Raw genomic sequence first — 14,322 nt, forward strand, 5'->3', positions numbered from 1 at the left:
GTGCATATAACACTCGAAAATTTCACATCCCATACGATACATTGTGCGCTGTTGTGGCGTGACCACTATCTTTATCTACCATGAATGCTAGCGCCACGCGGCTGAAGTCTGTAAACCTACACTCACTGAAAACTTACATCCTTTCTGCATATATTACAACAAACTGCACGTACATTAACCTATTGTACTACACAGCGCTTGTCTTTCCCGACGAACGGGGTCCACGGCAGTCGGTAGAGTCGGCTATTAAAATTACAGTTTTCATATTGTGTACTAACCTTGACTACAGAATGTGTTGAAAATGATGTCCCTCTGCTGGCATCTCCGAAGGAAATTGGCATTTACACGTGCAAGTTCGTCTACTGTAATTCTCCCGATTTCTCGTACAATACATCTCTCTAATGGCGGCTGGTCGCTAGTGCGTAACGTTTGTGCTCCCGAAATAACGTAAACAACTGCAGTAAATTAACATTCTAATGGTCAAACTACTATTGTAAGGTGAGATTAATATCTGAGAAGTGCATTTGCAAATAACACGCCTTCGGTTTATTACTTTGTGCCTTGTATTGTACTATTTTCTAATTCACCGTTCAGTATGGCACCGAAGAAATCTGGAAAGAACCAGGGATCACCGAACAGCGTAAGCAGTGTTTCCAACTTCAACAACGTAGAATTTGTGAAACGTGTTTGTGAAGAAGTGAAGATTGCTGTGCAGGCACCTGAAATGATGAAAATTATGGTGGACTCGATAGTCGAGGCAGTGACAAAATCAGTGCTTCAAAGTCTGGAGGAAACACTAAACTTTAACGTTGAAGAAATGCACAGCATGAAGGATGAACTGAAGAAGAAGGATGAGCAACTCCGAGGGCTCAGGGACAAATTGGACGACTTAGAGCAGTACCAGAGGAGGAACTCCATCCGGATATTCGGTATTCCCGAAACTTCCAACGAGAATACCGATAACAAAGCAACCGCCTTGTTTGAAGAGCAACTGGGCATCAAAATCCAGCATGGTGATATTTGCAGAAGCCACAGGGTAGGAGGACAGAAGAACGGAGGTAAGCCAAGAGCCATTCTTGTTAAATTTACTAGTTACCGTGCGAGAGCAAGTGTGTTTCGAAATAAAAGGAAACTGAAGGGTTCTAATATCACCATCACAGAAGATCTCTGCCGCGCACGTCTCGAGCTTCTGAAACTGGCTACGAGCAAATACCATTACAAGAACTGTTGGACCCAAGATGGGAATATCGTGATAAACATTGGAAACGTGAAGCACTTCATCACTTGCAGAAAGCAATTAGATGAACTTTGAACGCTTACCGGGAAGATATGAGTGATCTGTACTTTATCATTTTTTTAAATCTCTTTTACCTTTCATAACATAACATTTAAATTTCACATTACTCTTATAATTTTTATTTATCGGGAACACATTTAGTCTTAAGTTGTAGCTTCTAAATGTTTGAGTTCCTCTTTTCTTTGATATATACGTGTTTTGCTTCTTTTATTATTGTTTACTACTTTCAATATTTTAATCGCAACTGCATAATTTTACAGTTTAGTTTCGTAAATGTGAGATACGTTCTTGTACATAAGCAAAGTTTAATTGTTAGTAAATCAAAAAAACATATTCATAAGTTTCTAATGATCAAAAGTACCGTAAAAAGCAGAAAACTTTTATTTGTAATTGTATTTGTAACCTTTATGTATCTGCGGATAAATGTAGTGAGTTTGCAACCTCTCTCTGCTCTGCAACCCTCCAGAAGTTACTTCTACCGTTATGCCTCTAACAGAACCTACCACCCCCCTTGAAATGAACTCCACTGCTCTAGGGCATGTCCTCCGTCGCCCTCTCGCCGATGACAAAAGAACCGGCTGCTCCCTGGGTCTCAAAATAGCAAATGTAAACGTGAGGTCATTATTCCCCAAACTTCAGGAAATATGCATCGAAATTACAGAGAAACAGATTGACATTCTTGTCATAACAGAAACGTGGTTAACTTGCAATATAACGGATAATGCATTGAAAATTCCAGGTTATGACTTATGCCGCGTCCGAATCGGCAGCAGATGTCACCTAGAGCACCGTTCCATCCGGGGACTCAGCCAACCTCCGTTGTCCGAATTCGCGGCAGACGTGGAGTCGGAGGGGAGAGCAGAGAGGAGCGACAGATGCACGCTTGAACTCGCTGTGACGCTGCGCTTGGCAGCCATATTCTCACTTTCACTTTGTACAGACAACATTTACTGATTAGAGGATGTAAAACTCAGTTATACTTTAACATTATATCGATAATATTGAATGCAGAAAAATTGTAAATGATGAAATAGCGTGTTACATTTTTAATATGAGTAGTAAATAGGTGGAAATCATTGTCATGTTTGTTTGGCGTCTGCCTTCTGCTTTCGTGCGATGCGCCTGCGCCCCAGAGCGCGGTGGGTGAAGTTCGAGCTGACACCTGGCGGGAAAAGTGACAACCGTACTACAAGGTGACATGCAGATTCGGACGACTTGGACGTGACTTCGACGGCACGGGAGAGCAACGGGAGAGAACGGGAGGGAGCGCTTGCCAATCCGGACACGGCCTTAATACGCTCTGATCGCCATTACAGCATGGGTGGGGGTGTCTGCATATACGCACGGGAGGGACTAAAACTGCATCCGTTGTCTTTCGAAATCGAAGGAGAGTTTGACGTTGAGTACCTTGCAGCTACGGTTGAAATAAAAAAGGAACGTCTCGGTATTTGTGCCGTATACAGGCCTAAGCGTATTCCATATACACAGTTGTCAATTTTAGAAGATATATTGACCGAAATGTATCCCTTAGTTAATGACCTTGTTATAGCTGGAGATTTTAACATTAATTTCTTACATCCAGACTGTGCTGACGTCGTTTACATTCAAAATTTGTTTAATCAATTTCAATTAACGCAAATAATCAATAAACCGACCAGAATAACCTCCACGACTAAGTCATTAATTGATCTGACGTTTGTCAGCAACATGCAAAATGTAATCCAACATGGTGTCGGTGAGCCAGTCAGCAATAGCGATCATAGAATGACCCACGTTGTACTTGCGTATACCAAACCAGAAAGCGTGAACAGAATTATATACCACAGAAAATACGGTGATATTGATTATGATAAATTCGTGAAGGATGCAGAAAAAATTAACTGGGGAAAAATATATAACACCGATAACTTGAATATGAAAGTAGAGTATTTCAATGTCAACTTACTTGATCTCTTTGACAAGCACGCGCCAATCCGTAAAACACGAGTTCGTAACAAACGTATGCCGTGGATTACATCGAATGTGAAGCTGTTGATGAAACTAAGGGACAATGCGTTTCGTAAATTCAAGCGAATCGGAACTGAATCTGCATGGAAAGAATACAAAGAATTGAGAAATTTCACGACATCCGTTATTCGGCAAGAAAAAAAGTGTTATTTTGAGCATAACATCAATAAAACACCAAGACAACCAAAGCATTTATGGAAGCAGCTGAAATCTGTAGGCATTGGCTCAAATAAAAATGATCTCCCCTCCACGTTTGACAATGCGAACGAGATAAATGAACACTTTATTAATTCAATTGATAGTCTAAATATCGACCAACGTCTGATATCTCAAGAATGTTTAAAATTTAGTAACCAAAAGTTTAATAATATGCTTCCCGAATTTGCTTTTAAAAAAGTGGATGGCTATACTGTAAGAAAATGTTTGTACGAAATCAAGTCTACTGCTATTGGTGCAGATGGAATATCAACTAAAATGCTGAAGTTATCGCTACCTTTTATTTTGCCTATTATCACACATATTATTAACTTTTCGCTCGAGAAATCCGTATTTCCCAGGAAATGGAAAGAAGCTTTGATAACACCACTCCCTAAGACGACCCGACCAACTAATGTAAACGACCTTCGACCTATTAGTGTTCTGCCTGTGTGTTCAAAACTACTAGAAAAAATAATCTATAAACAGACATTTAGCTTCATTGCCCAAAACAATATTCTTCCACCCTCACAGTCAGGATTTCGGCCGGCACACAGCACTGCTACGGCTTTGCTGAAAGTCACAAATGACATCCTCCAGGCTATGGATAAGAAATTCCTCACTGCATTAATATTATTGGACCTGTCCAAAGCATTTGATACGGTACAACATAAATTACTGCTCAGTAAACTGAAATATTACAGTTTTTCACAATCTACCCTTAACTGGTATTTTTCATATCTAAGTAACCGAAATCAACGTGTAAAACTGTCGCCTACTTTATTATCTAATAAATTATATATTTCATCTGGTGTTCCACAAGGATCTATATTAGGTCCCTTATTGTTTACGATTTATATTGCAGACCTACCCTCAGTTGTCAAATACTGTAACGTACATTCATATGCTGATGACACTCAACTAACCAAATCATTCAATCCAACAGAAATTGCTAGAAGTATTAAATACATAAGTAATGATTTGGGTGCGATAAAAACATGGTGTGATGCAAATGGCCTTAAAATTAATGCTAATAAGTCATGTTATACATTTATTGGAACTCGAAATGCTATTGGTTCGGTCGAGCACACTAATACAACAATTACAATAAATGATGATGTCATACCTAGAGCTCAAGTAGTTAAAAGTCTTGGACTGATATTTGACACTCGTCTATCATGGAATGAGCATATTAGCCGCCAAATCAATAAATCATTTGGAACACTTAGATTCTTGTTTAAATTTAACAAACTATTATCTTCAGAAATCAAGCAGCGATTAGTTGAAACACTTATATATCCATTTCTCGACTATTGTGACGTAGTGTACTCTGGTAGAATAAATAAAACTTTACAAGCAAAGATTCAAAAATGCCAAAATGCGTGCATGCGGTTCATATTTTGCATCCCGAGACGTGAACATATTTTACCTTCCATAAATAATAAGAATATCCTCAATATGTACCGTAGGCGGCTACTGCATACATATTGCCTTATACATAAAATTATTACATCTGGCAAGCCGTCGTATCTGGCAGACATGTTGATCCCTCGCACCAGTATTCACAGCCACCATACAAGAAATAATTTCAAATTTAACCTTCCACTCTGCAACACACAGGCATATCAGTCGTCGTTTTCATATTCTGCTGCAAAAATATGGAGTGCCCTACCTAAGACCATGTCGAGCATATCTAAAATAGAATCTTTCCGAAATGAAGTAAAGAATTTTCTTTTGGCAGAGCAGAGATTGTGTTCAAATACTATGATGTAACTTGTATGTTTATGTTATGTATTTTGTCTACATGTTTTTATTTTTACTTATTTTTCATTCATTTTATTTTATTTTTATGTAGTTGTCTTTTCACAATTTTTGTATCATTTTATTCATACATTTATTACAATTATTTTATCAATAGATTTTGTAACTAAATCATACAGTTTATTGTACACTGTATTAATACTGTAATAACATATGTATAAGAAATGTAAATTTAAATGTAATCGATGACACGGGTTAGGTGGCAGAACAGCCTCAGGCTGAACCTCGCCCACGTAAATAAAGAATTTGAATTTGAAAAAAAAATTTGAAATACTCTCTTTTAACTCACGGATGGTGTGCGGATTGTCTTTGTATACTTTATTTTTTAGATTTCCCCATAAATAAAAATCGCAGGCTGACAAATCGGGGGACATAGAGGGTTTTTGAAACACCTGTTTCTTGTGAGAGGCGGCGGATAGATTTCCGAGGAGACTGTTCTAACCTTTGTCCTATCTCATCGAGTTTTTCCTCAGTAAGTACACGTGGGTTTTTCTTTCCACTTTTATTCAGAACTGACCCTGTTACTCTAAACTTTTTTACGAGGTTTAATATAGTGGTTCTATGTGGAATGAGAACACCAGGAAATTTCGTTGCAAAACGTCATCGCACTTCTCCACAATTCCTCTTTCCGTAGTAACACTCGACAAGATAAATCCTTTGTTGTAATGTAAACTTTTATGGTGCCATATTAAGCCACAATCTTCAACACACGGACACGACACAACACAACTTCCGAGGGAGGATTATACTGGCGTCAGTCTGCAACGTCAACAGAAAGGGAAAGAGAGCGAAAAAACAGACTTTAGCGTGCGACTGTCGCGGACCCCGTTCACCGGGAAAGACAAGCGCTGACGCAGGGCCGCTTGCCGCCGAGTCTCGTAGCGAATGTCAGGGAATGCTCTGTATTTGTTATCGTGATTCGTGGTGGAGTGCTTACTAAAATCAGAAAACAATATATATTGCTCCCCTGGCATCTCTCCTTTAGATGCCATGTATTCGGTATTTTCTGAGACTTCTGGTTTTTCACAAGTACTTTTCTATCGAATACTAAAACTTGGTCGTGTTTTTGACGTATGTTGGGTCGTTTCATCGTTCAATCCTGTTTGAGCGCTTGTTGGGATCCATAGCGTTTTGTTGTCTTTTAAAAAAATAATAAATCGAGATGGTCTCCGTTCGACTCATGGGCGGTTTAAGTTTGAAGAATTGTTAAAACATTTGAGAAACTAATAGAATTTGCTGTACTTTATGACGTTCTACAAGCACTGAAAGTATTATCATTGTATGTAAGATCTTTAATGTGCAAAACCGAAATCCTTCAGTTCTTAAAGCAATGTAATAAATTGACATGGCTACTCTTGAAACATTGAAAAGGATTGATTCACCGTGAAGGAAGGACCGTAGTTAACGAGATTCTCTCGGAAGCATTTTTTTCAACCTTTGGTGGACAATATGAAAAGCCAATTTGAAGACCTGTTTCTTTTCACATGTGGTCCTATTACATACATATAATACATACATGGCATTTAGGTGATTGTGAACATGTGTTTTATGATGACATGTCATGTAAACGAAAATGTGTGTGCGTCACTAGTTAAAGGTTTTCTCATCTGAAAAGAAAATCCAAAATACATTTTCACCTAACTAAAAGATTACACGAATTCAATCAAATTTGAACCAATATCTGCAGCTGAATGTGAACGCGGGTTTAGTGCCATGAATCTGGCCTTTACATCGCTGTAGAGCAATTCGGTGATACCCCGTTGTTGTTCTTTTTCACGAGATATGAGATCCAATTACCAATTTAAACCTTCGTTTTGAAAGTTATTTAAAGACAAAAATGGTTATCGGGGCCATTTTATGGTGGTTTGCTCTTACTGCTTGAGTTTTCCCGACATTTTACTGCTCTCATTTGATCATTTATTTTCTGATAATTTCGAGGTGGTGGCTGTAGCCCCTTCCGCCCCCCCCCTCTGCATAGGCCAGTGGTTTCAGCACAATCTTGTGATAAAGGGAGATTGAGCAGCGGCAGCGAGCTGGCTCTGTTTTCTAAGGAACCCGTGTTTGATTCTCCTCCTTAGGATATAATAGGAATTATAATATAATTTGTCTCAATGTTAATAGCGTAAAACCTTGATCTTAACACTTTATTCAAAGTAGTTCATTATCTATCGACCTGTGTAGCACAACGTGCTACGACGCCGGGGTGGTTCGAATTCTGGCCTGGGTGTTTTGTGTTAGTGTCCCTTGAACAATTATCATATCATCACTCATCCTCATCCTCCGTGGCGGAGTGGTTAGCGCAGCGCGCTACGACGCCAGATGTCCCGGGTTCGAATCCCGGCATTGGTGTTCAATGTAATCCTTCATCCTCTCCCCAAAAGTGGCAGAAAGCGAAGTAAAATAAACCAAATGAATGAATCAATCGATTCCAAAGATACATAAAGTGCAATAATACAAGAAAATGTTAAATACTATTAAAACTTTCTGTACTTATTGACCTAAAGGATATCGGTAGGGATGGAAAAGAGTATATAGATCTTGCTCAAGATAGGGACAGATGGAAGGCCTGTGTTGCTGCAGCCATGAACCTTCGGGTTTAAGAAGGCTAGAGAGTTAGTTGTACTTATTTCTATTGTAACGTTTCGACGTTATTCCCTGTCCTGGGGTGCTTCAATGTTATACGTTACCAAAAATCTTATGTTGGCCCTGTCAGCATAATGCTTTTTTCTTTATAACACTCATTATTAATGAGTAATTTACCCCTTTAGCAATTAACAGCCACTTACATAAGACACACCCGCATACGCATACCTTTATCCGCCTCTTGAAAGCTACGGACTAGGACATCGTCGAAGTTAGCTTTGAACAGAAAGTAGCGCACCTTCTTTTTTGTTGTATCCAGCGATAGCAGCGCTCGACCTTCATGGAGTTTCGCTGCGACACGGTTCAACTCTCTGGGCAGAAGAGGTAGGAAGTGGATTCCGTTAGTCTTGTGGTGATACAGTTACACAGTGAGTCAGGACCATTACGAAACAAAATGCTTGTTTCTTTTTCGTGATTTGGGCCTTTTAGTTAATTATGAATGGTGGTTGTGATAGTGTGCGCGTGTGCGGTGAGTTGCATAGACTTCTCCTGGGACTAATTTCATTTACTGCGAGACATGGAAGGACTTCTATACACATGCCGAAAGTTTTACCAAGGAAAGACCGAAATCAAACAGCCGATTATTAAAAATGAGTGTATGGTACGTATATCTGGTGCTTTTTCTGCATGTATTGTACACGCATGTGATTTTACTGGTTCGCAAGGGAATGCTAATGACTAGAGCTACGATTCATATGATTTGGCATATTTTTTTTGGTAAGGGTGGTGTGTTCCCCAAACATATATAGAAATTAATATTATGAAGAAACTAATAAAATTAAGGTGCCGTTTAAAGGCATATTTTGGCATATTTGGCCATTTCTGCGTGATGGAGCATATTTTGATGGATTTTCTGTCATATTCAGAATATTTTTGCATTTTCAAGAAATATACAGTCATTTTCGAAGTGGATTCGTTCTTACTCCCATGTTTACTCGAGAATTTTATTTTTCTTTGGACTGTAGCAAAATATTTTCCATTTTTATTTGAAAATTTAGAGAAAGTATTCATTGTGAATTGCAACTCAGGGCCCATAAATTGAACTAAAATTAGTACGTATGTGAAAATATCTCGGCATTTAGGTATTAATGTTTGGAACAGTCCAGTTATAAGGGCATATTTTTCAAATTATAGTGCATATTTTGTAAAATTTTAGGTCATAAGAGCATATTTTATTTTGCATATTTTGGCGGTTTTTAGATCATAAAAATCATAGCCTTACTAATGACAGTAACTGTGGATGACATGCTTTATGTAGTAACGAACCTCCCCGATGGCGTAGTGGTAACGTCGTCGCCTTGTAATGAAGGGGTCCCGGTGGAGGTGTATAGTGGTTCGGATCCCACTTTAAACTGTGGGTCCAGTCCCGATTAGCCTAACTGTGCATAAAGTGGACTTAAAACACCAACTCTAAATGTTTTGTGTAATGGTAACGCTGTAGGCTTGTAAGCAAAGGATCATGGGGTCGATCCCCGATGATAGTTCGGATACCGTTTTTAAACTGCAGCTCCAGTAGCCTATCTGAAGAATATAAAGTGGACTTCAAACAAGCTTTGACATGCTTTATAATAGAGCCGGAGTGGGGGGACAAAGCGAAACGAACCTTTTTGCCTCCAGAAGTCCCCAGTCTTCTCGAAAGAGGATATTTCGCCACATTCCTGCCTCAGTGAGCGAGCTTACATCTTATTGCATGTATTTCCCTAAAGTGACGTGTCGACCTCCGTGGCGTAGTAGCGGGGCATGGATATTTTCTGTGAGTGTCCCTTCATCAATTTCATCATATCATCCTTTATCCTCAACTTCGCGATTAGCCAAAAAATGGAAGATAAGCGAATTAAAATAAACACATTCACTCAATCAATCTAAAGTGACGTTTCTGCATCTTGCTCCGTGTTGCTGCGTCTCCGCTCCAGTAGGCGTCCAGCTTTCGACATTCCTGGCTAATGACTGTGCCAGAAAAAAAAAGTATCGTAGGAGGCAGGCCCGTACCCAGGATTTTTTTGACGAAGGTGCCGGATCCGAAAATGTATGTGTGTGTGTGTCTATAGTATATATAATACAATATCCGACTGGGTGGCGTTTTCGGCATTTCGTCACATGAACTTTTGTGTTTATTTTCACTTATAGAATCACCTCCTAAGCGTTGGAAACGAACTTTAGTAACACCCTGTACATATGTATATGTATGTATGTATATGTGTGTGTGTGTATATATATATATATATATATATATATATATATGAGAGAGAGAGAGAGAGAGAGAGAGATTTATATATTGGACTTCGCTCTTTGTGCCACCTTTAGCTAATTTGCGAAGATGAGGTTGAGTGATAACATGATGAAATTGATGAATGGACACTCGCAAACATCCATGCCCAGGCCGGGAGCCGAACCCGGACCCCTGGCGTCGTAGCGCGATGTGCTAACCACTCCGCCACGGGAGCCGGCGAGAGAGAGAGAGAGAGAGAGAGATTACAAAATAGTTCAAATAATTCTGTGTTCCTCAAATTCACAATATTTTCAGATATCCTTTAATTTCCTTATCGGCGCCATTGAAAAGTCATGATAATTCTATGTTTAGTAAGTAATATATTTACAAATTAAATGTTGCATATTAGAAATTATTATTAGTACAGTAAAGAACATGTCTAAATGTGAGTTAACAAAAGATAATAATAAAAACATTTTCGCATCTCGACTGCAGTTCGAAGAAAGTCGGGACAAGGATTAAAAGTAATGGACTGTCCTGACTAAATCGGTGAATCGGGCGTCTGGTAGCCTTGTATCAATAATTATAAAACTAAAAGTACCCAATATTGCAGACTGCAGACTTCTGTTAGCCTTCCTCTCCACACAACAAACACATTCATTTATGCAGGAACAAAATTTAAATTTTTACAAATTTGAAAAATCGTCCATGCTAATTTCGTAGCTTTTTATAGATTCACATTTAAATATTTCATGGTCAGTGGGGGTGGGGCATGGTCCCTCCCCTTGGTACGGGCCTGGTGGGAGGGGTTATTTTCTGGGAATACAGTCACATTTAGAAGTACACCTAAATACCGTACAAAAAATGCATATTTGGACTAAAAGAGCATTTAATTATGGATATTTTCTTGCTTGGGGGCAGATGAGTCGATGGGCGTCATAACTGGTTCCTGAACACGTCACTGATCATGTAGATCGAAAGTATGGCCTTTGGACGATGGCGTTGATTGGGTGCCAAAACTGGGAGGGCGCGCAAGGATTTGGCATTTTAAAGAGAGGGGGCTTAGCATTAAGGGGCCATAGTGCAGGGGGGGAAGTAGCAAAACTTGGAGAGTAACTGTCCCCTCCCCCTGTTGACGTTCTTTCAGTGCGGGAAATCCAACCCTTTTTACCGACCACACTCCATAACACTCAACTGCAAAATCAGGTTTCTTCCTTAAAATGAGCAAGTGGAATTTCTCCTACAAAGCAGTCCATAAATTATGCGTTTTCCTTTCCTAACATATTATCAGAGTAATCTCGCGAGTCTCCTAATGAATGAGCGGTCGAGTGTTTACGCTAGAATGCCCCCTCCCCCTTTCGTGATAAGAGGTTCCCATGAGTCAATGGTTACTAAGGAACTTGATACCAACTCAACTCGCCGTAGACAGCTCTGAGCATGTTCTTCCCCATGCGTCACGCAATCTCAAAGAATGTTTGTGTGGTTCTCCGCCAAAGCGGACTTGAAATGTGAGCTTCATCTGACATACATAGCTCGCAGCATACTTTCAATTCAGCTAGTCAGAAATTTACAAGTGTTGTGTTTTACAGAAAGCTTTCGCCACTCTGATCTGCCTGTCACGTACCTGACACACTGATGTAATTTCTTTTAGGTTGTACACAGCTGGTGGCTGTAAACAGAAAAAAAAGAACAGTTCGTTATTGTTGTTATGGTCATTGCTTGAATGTAAGGGATGACCTTCGCCGGAGACACCCAAAAGCATGGGCGTCGCCAGAAAATTCTGTGAGGGGGATCAGGTCAATGATAAAACTTGAATAGTAGGAAACAATAACAATAATTATTATTATAAAATAATAATTAATATAAATATACCCATTTAATTCTGAGTGTCCCGCACCGTAGCCGTGCTTTCTAATATGTCATGCATTGGGCTCCAGCTACTGGATGCGCGCAGATCAGTCTCTCCTGGGGGTAGCGTAACAACTTTTCTCCTGAGATTTCGGCCTGTGCATGGGTCCCGGCGGCGTATTTCACATGTGCACATTGAAATAGAGATTGAGGGCGTGGTTTGTGTATGAATACTCCCTATTGGCCAGCAGACTGCCTCAATGATATAGGATAGGACACTGACATTTATTTCATTGACTTGTGCGAACACTTTCTGTAAACCACAGACTACAAGCAGAACCATCTAGTGGGAAAAATACAACGCAATCTGATAGTAATCAATACTCGAAAAGCGAATAGACTTTCTTATTGGAAATAAAAGAGGCAATCATTTTTAAAATGTTGCGTTGGATGAAAATTCTTATAGCTACAATTATTTAATACGAGACTCGTATATTGGGTCATTTTCCGCTTTTCGTCAGATGCAAGCAAGGATCATTTTTAATTATTACTTTAAAAAATCTGTCAAAACCTTGAGTAGCGCCAAAACCTTAATTTCGACTATATAAGCGCGCGGATATTTGTTTTGTAAGAAGTTGTTACAAACCAGATATTACATACTGGAAACAATAACACAAGATGAAAAGAGAGGAGTTTCAAAAAAGACAAGTAGATGGCAGCACAAGGTGAAGGAATATAAATAAATCGCTGGAGGATAACTATGGATTTAGTGAAAGTGAACTACAATAGACGGATGTAGAAAAGATCAAACCAATGTATAAAAAGTAGAAAATAGATGGAAAAGGAAAATATAAGTGGTTTACATCATTCAACAAGTTCAAGCCTGTAGTCAATTGTTAGGCACGCCATAGGAATACTCAATAAAGAAAATATAGACCAGCCAACCAGAAACTTATCCATTACAAGCCACGCCCCCAGTCTCTATTTCAATGTGCATATGTGAAATACGCGTCCCGGCGGCCATTGCCAAATTGGGGAGCTACGAATGAGTAGCGTAACCCGGTCATGGAAACCTACAACGACTGGGAGTTCGTCATGCTGACCACACGTCACCCCGTAAATGATCGGGTAATCTCCCACCTCGGCAGGTAGTCCCTATTCACGGGATGTTGCACCTTGTGTTTTTGTTATAATCATGATTGCGGAGTAGCTAGCTGCCTTAACCACCAGACTAAACTGGCACTTGCTTTCGAACCACCTTTACCTGCTATAGTAACTTCAGCAGAATCTCTAAACTGAAATAACGCAACTTGTGGATGAAGACATGTCTCTGAAAGAAGTTCTCGCCGAGAAGAGGATTCTATCCTACCTTGTGATTTAGGAGCAGCTGCCTTTCTGCATGATGTCGCTTTCGATATATACTTTAGGCAAATGTATTATATTGACAATGAATGCAAACGAAACGCGCGCGCGCGCACACACACACACAAACACACACACTAATAAATGGAACCAACTGATATACAGGGTGATTGGTAATTCGACCTATTCCTGGAAAGGGGTAATAGTAGAGCACATTTGCAACAAATTTGACCCTATGCACCGGGGGTCGGAAATCAATGGGTTTCGAGTTATTGCAGTTTGTAGGTTTTCGTGACATATTCCTACTTGCGACCAAAAAACTACTAATTGTGAAAAAACTACTACACCCTGGGCACTTAATCGACACGTTGCTAACAGCTGACGACTGAGTGACTACTGGGGAAAAAATCATGCCCAAAATTCCCATACCCACAGAAAGAAACAGTCATTGGAGCACATGTCATGAAGAAATTTGGAAATTATCGTTTAAATCGAAGAGTCCTCCTCCGTAGTCGAGCGGGTCCAGTTCAGCGGAAGTGCCCGTGCGAGCAACATCGCCGTGCCTCTGCTCGTGAACCGGTGAGTCATCGGGACTCTGGCGTGCTAGACGACGCGAAACGCGTAAATTTTCAAGTCACGTAAAGTTGTTAAATTGAAGGAAAATGGAAAATCCGTCGTGTAAATACGCTAAAGTTATGGTTTTCAAGTGTGAAGAAGTGCCCATCATCGCTGATGCTTCATCGTTGGATACGGGATACTCTTGCCTTGACTGAAGACCAGGTATTAAGTATTGAACTGGACCAATACCATAAGTGCGTATATATTAAGCTAGTGACGCGTCTATTAGGCGAACAGTTAATGAATAAATTTGAAGGGAAGTTAGTGTATTGTGATGAGGATGATGAACATGAAATTAGATTAGATTGGGCTGATAGGACAA

The 14,322-nt window shown here is 39.7% G+C and overlaps 1 protein-coding gene across 2 annotated transcripts in view; it reads left to right on the forward strand.

Annotated features, from left to right (window-relative positions):
- wtrw (ankyrin repeat domain 61 water witch) overlaps window positions 1–14,322 on the forward strand; it is a 47,514-nt gene that overhangs the window by 8,670 nt on the left and 24,522 nt on the right. Inside the window, exon 1 of one of the 2 annotated variants that reach the window (XM_083123792.1) lies at window positions 8,298–8,564. The exons of the other annotated variant lie outside the window; for it this stretch is intronic. The gene's annotated coding sequence lies outside the window, so the exon portion shown is untranslated. Of the gene's footprint in view, window positions 1–8,297; window positions 8,565–14,322 lie in introns of those variants that run through there. 2 annotated transcript variants of the gene reach the window in all.

The sequence above is a fragment of the Lepisma saccharinum genome, chromosome 6 (assembly GCF_977018435.1).
Source record: "Lepisma saccharinum chromosome 6, izLepSacc3.1, whole genome shotgun sequence".
In the NCBI taxonomy this organism is placed as follows: Eukaryota; Metazoa; Arthropoda; class Insecta; order Zygentoma; family Lepismatidae; genus Lepisma; species Lepisma saccharinum.